Source organism: Tupaia chinensis, unplaced genomic scaffold, assembly GCF_000334495.1.
Source record: "Tupaia chinensis unplaced genomic scaffold, TupChi_1.0 Scaffold000493_1, whole genome shotgun sequence".
NCBI lineage: Eukaryota > Metazoa > Chordata > Mammalia > Scandentia > Tupaiidae > Tupaia > Tupaia belangeri.
The window spans coordinates 912,691-924,386 of record NW_006160005.1 but is presented as its reverse complement, the minus strand read 5'-3'; positions in this window follow the sequence as shown (position 1 = coordinate 924,386).

Below are 11,696 nucleotides of genomic sequence, written 5' to 3'. Positions count from 1 at the left end.
ATGAGAAAGTAAGCCACCTAGTCCAGGACTTGAACTGCGGCCAGCTATGTAGGAGTCCAACGCCTTTAACCACCACGCCACCTGCTTGCCCATTTGTTCTTTTTGTTTTTGTTTTTGTTTTTCGCCATAGGGTATGTGCACTCACTGGAGAGAGACAGAGAGAAATAGTGAGAGGGAAAGTGAGAAATCCCAGCCAGGGGGATGACTACCCTACAATCCTTTCTCCTCCGTTCTCCTCCTGGGATTTTGGCCATCCACGACATGCGCACGGCATGATCTTCAAGCCACTAGGTTCCAGACTCAAATTGTGTGAAGTCCAGTGTCTTAACCAGCATGCCACCTGCTGGTCCTCAGCCAGACTTTTTTTCAGCGTCTTCTGAAACCTGAGCACACTCATGGCTGCTGCCTCAGTGGCAAGAGGAAAACCCACTGAGACAATTTCTATTGTCTGTTTTCTTTCCCTTGGAACATATATACTGTCTTCGTGTGTCTCATAATTTGTAGTCAAAAACAGGATATTTTAAACTGGATGCGCATCCCCTTCCCAGCACTTATGGTTGCTATTTGTTGATGCCGTTGCATTTTTTTGCTGTTTTTGCTGCTGTCATTTTTTCTAGGGACTTTCCGGAACAAATACTTTTTTTTTTTAAAGAGAGATTTTTGGTACAGGGTGTATTCACTTGCCAGAGAGACAGAGAGAGACAGAGACCAAAAGCAAGAAATGTCCCCCCAGGGGGCATGGCAATACCACCATTCCTTATCCTCCATTTTCCCGGCATGAGCTTTAAGCCTCCGGGTCCGGGACTCGAATCACGGTAGACTATGTGGGAGTCCAGAAACATTATGCCATCTACTGGTCCCTTCAAATCCTTTTTTTATTTTTTAAAGAATTATGTTATTTAATTTTATTTACCCATTTATTAATTTGGCCAGAGAGAAACAGAATGAGAGAGAGAGAGAGAAGTGAGAAAGCGAGTCACCAGGTCCAGGACTCGAACCACAGTTGACCATATGGGAGTGCAGGGCCCTCAACCGCCACGCCACCTGCCAGCCCTGGTCCCTACAAATTCTATGAGGTCTATATTACTTGTTTGTGGCCCAGGGAAGTCTCTGCTCAGTTAGCTTACTGGTGAGCCAATGATTAGATAGAACTTTCTGTAAGTGCCTTAAACCAATAGATCTCCCACCTCATCAGGGGTCAGTGTATGTGTGTTGAGGAACAACCTTAGTACCTAGTCATTTACAATTCTGCCTTAACTTTCATTTCCCATATGAGCACAGCCTCAAGGTCAGCCAGAAGCCAAAGACTGGTGCCTTGTCAGGTCTTTCTTGAGCACGCACACAGCTGTGCACGCATGCCTTTCTAGACATCCAGGACCGTGGCAGGCTCTCCAAAGCCCCAGCAGACAGCTCATTTCCGAGATTTACCTTTGAAATATTTTTACCAGCCTCTTATCTACCCACCCCTTCCCCCCAATTTGATTGCCTCAGGCAGACATTCTGTTAAACAACCACTTTTGTTTCTCTCTTTCTCTCTTTTTTTTTTTTGAGAGGTTCTTGCTATAGGGCGCGTGTGCTTGCCAGAAAGACACAGAGAGACAGAAAGTGATAAATCATCCCCCAGGAGCGATGGCCACACTGCAATCCCTTTTCCTCCATTCTCCTCTTGGGATCTTGGGCACTCACGGACACGCACCAGGTGTGAGTTTAAGCCACGGGGTCTGGGACTCGAACCGTGGTCAACTGCATGGGAGTCTAGCGACATAGCCACTTGTCTTTCAAGCCTCTGTGCTAGGATTTGAACAGCAGTTGGCCATGTGGGATCTAGCTCCTTTCACCGCTAGGCTGTAGGACCAGCTCAAACAATTGCTTGTTGATTCTGTCTACAAGTGCCCTGGGAGTACAGCGTTTCCTCTTAGAGCAAGCTCTGAGTCAGGTCAAACAAAGACAAAAGCTAAGAATGGGTTTTTCTTCCAGGGAGCCACCAGACAGGTCAAGTAGTCACAGGTCAAAGGGGTTGGGGTTTGGGAGATGCTTCCTCCATCTGCCTCCTGCAGTGGCTCCAAGGCTGCTGCTTTTCCACTTTGCCTGCAGAGCTGGAGAGAAGAGGATGGGAATGGCAGAAACAAAAAATGCTGCAGAACTCTGAAAATGCTGTTCTTACTGAGAGTCGGCCAGTTTTCTGGACTAAATGCTCCTGGGATTGTTGCAAGCCTTTGGTTAATTTCCAGAGTTTTAAAAAAAAATTGATTTTCACCACTTTATTTTTGATCAGTGTTCTCATAGCTTCCATGTAGAAACAAATAGTTGGAGGTCTTTATCTGCCAGGGAAGTATTTCTCTGGAACTTTATTGAATCTTATAGCTCGTTTAGAGAGAGTGGATATTTTAAAAATACTTTTTAATCCATGAAAATGAGATCTCTTGCCGATTATGTAGGTCTTCTTGAATCTTTTCTAGAGAAGTTTTACAGTATGCTGTGTGTCGTCTTGCACCTGTTTTAAATTTATTCTTATAGCTTACGTTGCTGGTGTAACTTTTTTCAGTTTATTTATTTATTCATTGAGAGAGAGAGAGAGAGCCCAAAAGGGCCTTCATAGTGTGTCCCACCCCAGTCATCCCTGAGCACAAGCCCAGCGTGTTATCACTGCTCTATCATCTGGCCGCTGCTGACATTTCTTCTTTTATTTTATTTTATTTTTTTTTTAGAGATATTTTTGCTGTAGGGCTCATGTGCTTGCTGGAGGGACAGAGAAACAGGAAGCAAGAAATCATCCGCCTAGGGGGGACTGGCCATGCCGCAATCCCTTCTTCTCCATTCTCCTCTCAGGATCTTGGGCATGTGTGCACATGCGCCCGGTGTGAGTTTCAAGTCACCAGATCCAGGACTTGAACAGCAGTTGACTATGTGAGAGTTCAGTGATGTAACCACTATGCCACCTGCTAGTATTTCTTTTTTTTTTTTAAAAGGTTTTTGTCATAGGCCGTGTGTACTCACCAGAGAGAGACAGAGAGGGGGAAAGTGAAAAATTACTCCCTAGAGGGGTAGTCATGCCACAAACCTTTCTCCTCCATTCTCCTTGGATTGTGAGAACACATGCACGCATGCCCGGCATGATTTTCAAGTTGCCAGGACCAGGGTTCAAACAACGGTTGGTTATGTGGGAGTCCAGCATCTTAACCACCATGCCACCTATTGGCTCCTGAAATTGTTTTTAATGTCTTTTGTTAGTTGATGCCATATAGCAGCAGAAACCATTTTTTGTACAATGATTTTATAGCCAGTCATCTTGTTAGCTCCTATTCTTGTTTCCTTTAAAAAAAAAAAATTCTTTAATTTTTCCAGGCTGGCAGGTGGCATGGTAGTTAGAGGCCCTGGACTCCCACACAGCTGACCACAGTGAGTCCCAAACCTGGTGGCTCGCTTTCTTGCTTTCCCTCTCTCTCTCTCTGGTCAAATTCAAGGAAGATAATATTAAATAATTATTTAAAAATAATAAATTTATTAATTATTCTGATTATTTTTAATTTGACTAGAGAGAGATAGATTGGGGAGTGGGAGTGAGAAAGCACGCTGTCAGGTCCAAGACTCAAACCATGGTTGGTCATGTGGGAATCCAGTGTCTTAACCACCACGCTTCCTACTAGCCCCCTCTATTCTTACTTCTAATAATTTTTTTCTTTTAGTTTTCTATGTAGATTACCATATAGTCTATGAACAATGACCATTTTTTTCTTCCTTTATACTGTGTTGTTATCTTAATGTTCTGGCTGAGCTCACTAATATGAGGATGGATACAGGCGCTAATAGTGCATATGCTTGACTTGTGCCTAGTTCTTTTTCTTTTCTTTTCTTTTGGAGAGGTTTTTGCTATAGGGCGCGTGCGCTCGCCAGCCAGACAGAGAGAGACAGAGAGACAGAAAGCAGGAAATCACCCCCCAGGGGGGATGGCCACGCCGCAATTCCTTCTCCTCCATTCTCCTCTCGGGATCTTGGGCATGCACGCACACGCGCCCGGCGTGAGTTTAAGCCACCGGGTCCGGGACACGAACCGCGGTCGACTACGTGGGAGTCCAGCGACATAGTCATTACACTAACTGCTGGTCCCTAGTTCTTTTTCTGAGTCCATGTTTTTATTTCAAATTCTCAGATCTTGGTGACACCCACAGCTTTTTACCTACTTTTTCAAAAATAGCTTTATGAAGAAAAGATTCATATCCCATGCAACACACCCATTTAAAGTGTACAGCTCAATGTTTTTGTCGGCGTACTCAGAGTTGCACAATCATCACCACAATCGACATTTTCGTCCCCTCCCCAAAAAGAAACCCCGTGCCCATAGCAGTCACTTCCCGTTTCCTTCCAACCACCCCATCCTGAGAAACCACCAAGTAACTTTCTGTCTCCATGGATTCGTCTGTTGTGAACGTTTCATAAAGATGTGGTCCTTTGACTTCTTTATTTCACCCAGAATAAAGTTGGCACTGTTCATCTCTGTGGTAGCTTGTGCCTGATTTTAAAGAGCATGTTTCCAACGTTTCCTTACTAAAATGGTGGGTCATAGGTCTTTCAGGGGCCAGGTAATGGCACAGCTGAACCCACATGGGGGTAAGTTCTTGAATTTGCATCCTGGGACCTCCCGTGTACCCGAGGCACATGTGCATGCTGGTGATACAGGGACTGGGTGTGGGTTGTGGCATGCGGACCCTGTTTGGGATGCCTGTCTCTTGACCTCTCTCTTTATCTCTGTCTCATGAAAGAAATCATAGATAAATTGGAAAATATGTATACGTAAGTATTTTGCAGGTACCCTATTTCAGATGAAGCAAGTTCTAGTCCTGACGTTTTTTTTTCAAGAACTATTTTTTTTTAATCTTTTAATTAATTAATTAATTAATTAATTAATTTTTTTGACCAGAGAAGGACAGAATGAGAGAGAGAGAAAGAGAGAGAGAAACAAGGTGAGAAAGCAAGCCGCTAGGTAGGTCCAGGACTCAAACCGCGGTTGCCCATGTGGGAGTCCAGTGCCCTTAGTCACCACACCACCTGCTGGCCCCTAGTCCTAACTTTTTAAGAGTGTATTGTCTGTTTTATATCCAATCAGATAATGATGTGCTGTTTCCCTCTTTTACACTGTTGATATGAATGGCACCATAGACTCTTCCACTGTCAAATTCCCCGTACATTCCTGGATAAATCCTACTGCTGATAATGTATAACCATTTTACATTTTCTAATATTTGCATCTAGGTTCACAAATAAGATTGGTCTTTTTCTTTCTTCTAGTATCTTTATCTAGTTTGGTTATCACGGTCACGGTGCCCTCATCGAGTGGGGACTCCTCTTTGTTCTTCGATTGTCTGAAAGTGTTTGTACATGGTTGGAAGGATCTGTTTCTGGGACATTTGCCAGAACTCACCTGCAAAATGGTCTGGGTCTGGGGGCCAGCAGGTGGCTTAGTATTTGAGATGCTGGACTCTCATGTGGTCGACTGCAGTTCGAGTCCTGGACATGGTGGCTTAAAACTCACACCAGGTGTCTGTGCAGGCCTAGAATCCTGAGAGGAGAATGGAGGAGAAGGGATGGCAGCGTGGCCATCCCTGCAGAGGGGTGATTACTCATTTTCTGTCTATCTCTGTCTCTCTGGCAAGCACACACACCCTATAACAAAAATCTCTTAGAAAAAAAGGTCTTGGGACCAGCAAATGGCGTAATGGTTATTTATGTTGCTGAACTGTCACACGGTCGGCTGTGGTTCAAGCCCTGGGCCCAGATGCTTGAAACTCATGCTAAGCATGTGTGCATGCATGTCCCAAAATTCCAAGAGGAGAAGGGAGGAGAAGGGATTGAGGTGAGGCTATTCCCTCGAGGGGGCGATTTCTCACTTTGTGTCTCTGTCTCTCTGGAAAGCACAAGTGCCCTACAGCAAAAGTCTGTCCAAAAAAAAAAAAAGATCTGAGTCAGAAAATCTTTTTTCTTCCTGAAAAGATATGAAGTTATCTTTTAATTTTTAAATAACTTCTGTAGGAAATTGCCAGAGAGCGTTTATACTCACCAAGGAGAGACAAGATGAGATGAAGAAAGTACGCCTCCCAAAGGGGTGTGCTCATGCTACAATTCCTTCTCCTCCGCTTTCCATCCTGTCAGGATTTGGGGCACACACACATATGTATCTAGATGTTTTTCAAGCCACTGAAGCTGGAATTCAAACCACAGTTGGCCATGTGGGTCTAGCTCCCTTAACCCCTAGGCTATAGGGCCAGCCTGAGCTGGTTTTAGTAGATCATTTTTTCTAAGAGAAAAATATCCCCATTTCATCTAAGTTTAAAATGAGCATAAAGGTGTTCACAGACATGTTTATAATCCTCATTTCATCTGTAGTTATGTCTCCTTTTTTTTTTTTTTTTTTTTTTTGGAGAGGTTTTTCGCTATAGGGCGCATGCGCTCACCAGAAAGACAGAGAGAGACAGAGAGCTAGAAAGCGAGAAGTCACCACCACCACCACCCCCCGGGGGGATGACCACGCCATAATCCCTTCTCCATTCTCCTCTTGGGATCTTGGGCACCCACACACACGTGCCCGGCGTGAGCTTAAGCCACCGGGTCCGGGACTTGAACCTCGGTTGACTAAGCAGGAGTCCAGCGACATAGCCATTACGCTAACTGCTGGTCCCTATGTCTCCTTTTTTATTCATATTACCCCTTACTTGTGTTTTTCCTATTTCTTATTCATCTTGTCAGATATAAATACCTGGGTTAATTTGGTGGTCCGTGTTGAGTATTTATCATTTGATTGATTTAGGGCTCTTATTTTTATTATCTCCTTTTCTGACGGGGAGGGAGGAGTTATTCTGATTTTTTGTTTGTTTGTTTGTTTCTAACTTCTTTTGTTTTTTATTGCCAGAGGTGTGTGGACTTAAAAGAGAGAGAGAGAAAGACAGGAGCCTCCAGTGGGGCATGGTCACACTACAACTCCAGTTCTCTATCCTTTCAGGATTTAGGGCATGCATCTACATGTTCCTGGCATATTTCGCAAGCTCCCGGGCTGAGATTCGAACCATGATTAGTCATGTGGGATCCTGCTTTCTATACACAGCACTTAGCCACTCCACTATGAGGCTGGCTTTCTAATTTATTTCTTTAAAAAATTATTTATTTTATTTTATTTATTATTATTACTTTTTTTCCCCCATGGGACATGTGCATTCACCAGAGAGAGACAAAGAGAGGGGGGGAAGGTGAGAAAACGAGCTGCCAGGCTTGGGACTTGAACCATGGTTGGCCATGTGTCCAGCGCCTTAATCACCATGCCATCTGCTGGCCCCAAGTCCTTTAATTTCTTAAACTGGACCCTTAGTTTATTAATGTTCAGTTCCTTCTTTTCTCAGATTAACATTAAGAGCTTAAATGTCCTTCTGTGTATCACTTTTAATGCATCCCACAAGGTTTCTTTTCCCCCCACAAGTTTTGATATGTAATATTTTCATTATAATTTAGTACTAAGTATTTAAAAAGCTTTCCATTGGCAGGTGGCATGGTGGTTAAGGATGCTGGACTCCCACATGGCCAATAGCAGTTCGAGTCCCGGACCTAGCCTGAACCTGGTGGCTTGCTTTCTCTCTTTCTCTCTCTGTCTTGCTCTCACTCTCTCCCTCTCTGATCAAATAAATAAAATAATCCTTTTTAAAAAACGTTTTCCATTGTGTGTGTGTGTGGTTTTGTTTGTTTGTTTGTTTTTACCTTAACAGGGGCTATTTAGAAGTGCGTGTCTAGATTTATGGTAATTTAAAACTTTTTTTGTTATTGGCATCTAACTTCGTGTCACTGTGGCCAGAGGACGTAGTCTACATGACATCAATTCTTTGAAATTTGCTGAGACTTGCTTTGCGGCTTGCACATGATTCATTTCAGTAATTGTTTCTGGTGTGTTTGACAAGAATATGAGATTTTCCGAAGTCCATCCACTTATTTCTTCCATGAGTGAAAGAGACTTAGCAAAATAAAGAGACAGCGTCCCAACAGGTTCCTAACGTCACTGTCTGTGCCAGCCTCAGCAAGCCCAGGTCACACACAGGCACATGCCTGGCAGAGAAAATCAGAGAATTTCATGTATTTATTTTTGTGTGTAGCTATCTTACTGAATTCTATTAGTGCCAGGTCTTTCTTTCTTTCCTTCTTTCGTCTTAGATTTTTGCTTTAGGGCATGTGTGTTCGCCAGAGAGACAGACAGAAAGTGAGAAATTACCCCCTGGGGGAATGGTCACGCTACAATCCCTTCTCCATTCTCCTCTAGGGATTTTGGACATGCACTCACACATGTCCAGCATGAGTTTTATGTTGCTGGGTCTGGGATTTGAACTGCGGTTGACTACATGGAAGTCCAGCGATATAACCATTATGCCATCTGTTGCTCCCAGTACTAAATATTTCTTAGTCCATCAGCTAGGGTTTCTTGGGTAGACAATCATATAATTTGCAAATAATGATAAATTTGACTTTTCTTTCCCAAACTCTTTATTTTGTTCTCTCATTGTTTTGTCTTGAATTTAAAAATATTGAAGCTATTCACAGTTGTAAACATCCTCATTTTGATGTTCATTTTCTTGTGTGTAATATTTATTTTATTTATTATTAACATTATTTTAATTTGACCAGAGAGAAAGGGAAAGTGGGGAAGCATGCTGCCAGACCCAGGACTCAACCGTCTTGAACCACAGTAGGCCATGTGGGAGTTCAGCATCCCTAACCACCACACCACCTGCTGGCCCCATTTAATTCTATTTATTCATTCATTTATATTTTGATTTGACCAGAGAGAGAGATAGGGAAAGTGAAAAAGCAAGCCAACCGTGGTCGGCTATGTGGGAGTGTCCAGCGCCTTAGCCACCACCCCACTTGCTGGTTCCCCAGTGTGAGTTTAAGCCACTAGATCCAGGACTCAAACCATGGCTGACCATGTGGGAGTCTAGCAACGTAACTGCTAAGCAATCTGCTAGCCTCTACTTTAGGATTTTGCCATAGGATGCATGTGCTCACTGGAGAGAGACAGTGGGAGGGGAAGTAAGAAAGCACCCCCAGGGGAGATGGTTATACCACAATCCCTTCTCCTCCATTCTCCTCTTGGCATTTTGGGCATGTACGCACATGCACTTGGTATGATTTTCAAGCTTCCAGATCTGGGACTTGAACTGTGGTTAGCCATGTGGGAGTCCAGTGCCTTAACCACCACATCATCTGCTGGCCCCTATTCCTTTATACGTAATATGCAAAGTGTCTGTTGAAAGAATATCTAAGAAAAGAAATCCTAAGAAGAATATGAAAAAAAGATTGAAAAAGAAAAGCTTACTGAAATGAAAGAAAGAAAAAATGATGACATTCCCAGAGGCACGCAGTGTCAACAATGATGGGGTGAAATGTCAGGGTATTCTAAGTGAACACTGTCTCACCAAGTCTCGCCATAAGTTTGACCTGGCTGGCTCTTGGGGATATCTAAGTTTATGATCCCTGCTCCAAGTCCTCTATCTTCTTCCCAAGCCTCCCTAGTTATTTCTGGGAGCCCCCAGGGTAGTCTCACAGTGGTGACCGTGTTGGGGTTAGTCTCCCTGTTCCCAGGGTATACGCCTCTGCGATTTCTTTCTTCCTTTTTAAATTGTCAGAGAGTGTGCAACTCTTCCGTGCAGTAGAGTTCCAATGAAGAATGTAGAAGGTATGATGGAATTAGAAAGTCATCATTTGGGAACCAGCAGTTAGCGTAATGGCTGTCATTGGACTCGCACGTAGTCGACCGCAGTTCGCCCGGACGCGCCCTATAGCAAAAACCTCTCCAAAAAAAAAAAGACTCACACATGGCCAACCACTGTTCATGTCCCGAACCTGGCGGCTTGCTTTCTCACTTTCTCTCATTGTCTCACTTTGCCCTTCTCTGGTCAAATTGAAATAAATAAATAAATAAAGTTAAATGAAAGCTATAATATATATATATACACACACACACACACACACACACATATATATATATAGTAAGCTGGGTAGTTTGTTAATAACATGAATTTACTTCTTACAGTTCTGGAAGCTGGGAAGTCCAAGATCAAGGTGCTGGTAGATTTGGTGTCTGATGAGGGCCAATTCCTCATAGAAGGTGACTTCACGTGGTGTCTCACATGGTAGGGATGAACAGGTTCTTTGAGCTGCTCTTTTTTTTCTTTCTGAGAGATTTTTCTCCAGGGCACATGCACTCACTGGAGAGGCAGAGAGACACAGAGAGAGAGAGAGAGAAAGTGAGAAATTACCACACACACACACCCAGGAGAGGGGTGGCCATACCACAGTCCCTTCTTCTTCATTTCCTTCTCAGGATTTTGGGCATGCATACATACATGACCAGGGTGAGTTTCAAGCCTTTGGGTCTGGGACACGAACCATGGTCGGCCATGTGGGAGTCCAGCAGCTCTACCACTGTGCCACCTGGCTGTCCCCTCTTTGAATTGCTTTTATAAAGATGCTACCCTCGATGACCTAATCACCTCCTAAAACATCCCACCTTCTAATACCTCAGCATGGGGGTTAGGTTTTAACATATGAATTTTAGGGAGGACCTAACATTCAGAGCGCGGTGCCAGTTGTCATCATATTTTGCATACTACATTTATCATCCATTGGTGAGGCTTGCCTATCAAACTATTTCTGTAATGTTTACTAAATGATGACTTTCTTTTTTTCTTTTTCGGAGAAGTTTTCGCTATAGGGCACGTGCGCTCGCCAGACAGACAGAGACAGAGAGACAGAAAGCGAGAAATCACCCCCCAGAGGGGATGGTCACGCCGCAATCCCTTCTCCTCCATTCTCCTCTCGGGATTTTGGGCATGCACGCACACGCGCCCAGCGTGAGTTTTAAGCCACCGGGTCCGGGACACGAACCGCGGTCGACTACGTGGGAGTCCAGCGACATAGCCATTACGCTAACTGCTGGTTCCTGAGTCATTTTGTTTTAACAGTCCAGCTGGACCAAAACCAATGGAGTATTTGCTTAAAATCAAAGAGCTTGGCCACAAGATGCTTAGCTGTTGCAAAGGCAAAATAGAAACTTCACAGTGAAGAAGCCAGGCAGACATTCCTTTAACCAAGTGGACAAAGTTAACATTATTAGGACGAGCCATAGCAACATCACTCAGTTCAGTGATTTGATGCCTGGGGAAACGCACACCATTTCTTGCCAAATATGTCTTACCTCCATCTAATGATGATAAAACATCAGTCTAACCCAAACTGAGGAACATTCTGCAGAATCTTCAACAATGTCAAGATTGGAAAACAAAGGACTAAGGAATTGTCACATGACACATTAATGTAATGGGGAATCCTGGACCTAAAAGGGTCATTTAGTGAGGCTACTGGCAAAATTTGAGTGCAATCTAATAAGGGAGATTAGTTAATAGTATTAATATATTGATCATTTATAAAATTTCATGGTTATGGGTCCCTTCAGATGTGTCTTTTCTTTTCTTTCCTTTTCTTTTCTTTTCTTTTATTTTCTTTTCTTTCTTGTTTCTTTCTTTCTTTCTTTCTTTCTTTCTTTTTTTTTTTTGAGAGTTTTTTCCTATAGGGCACATGCGCTTGCCAGAAAGACAGAGAGATAGAAAGCAAGAAATCATCATCCCCTAGGGGAGATACGCCACAATCCCTTCTCCTCCATTCTC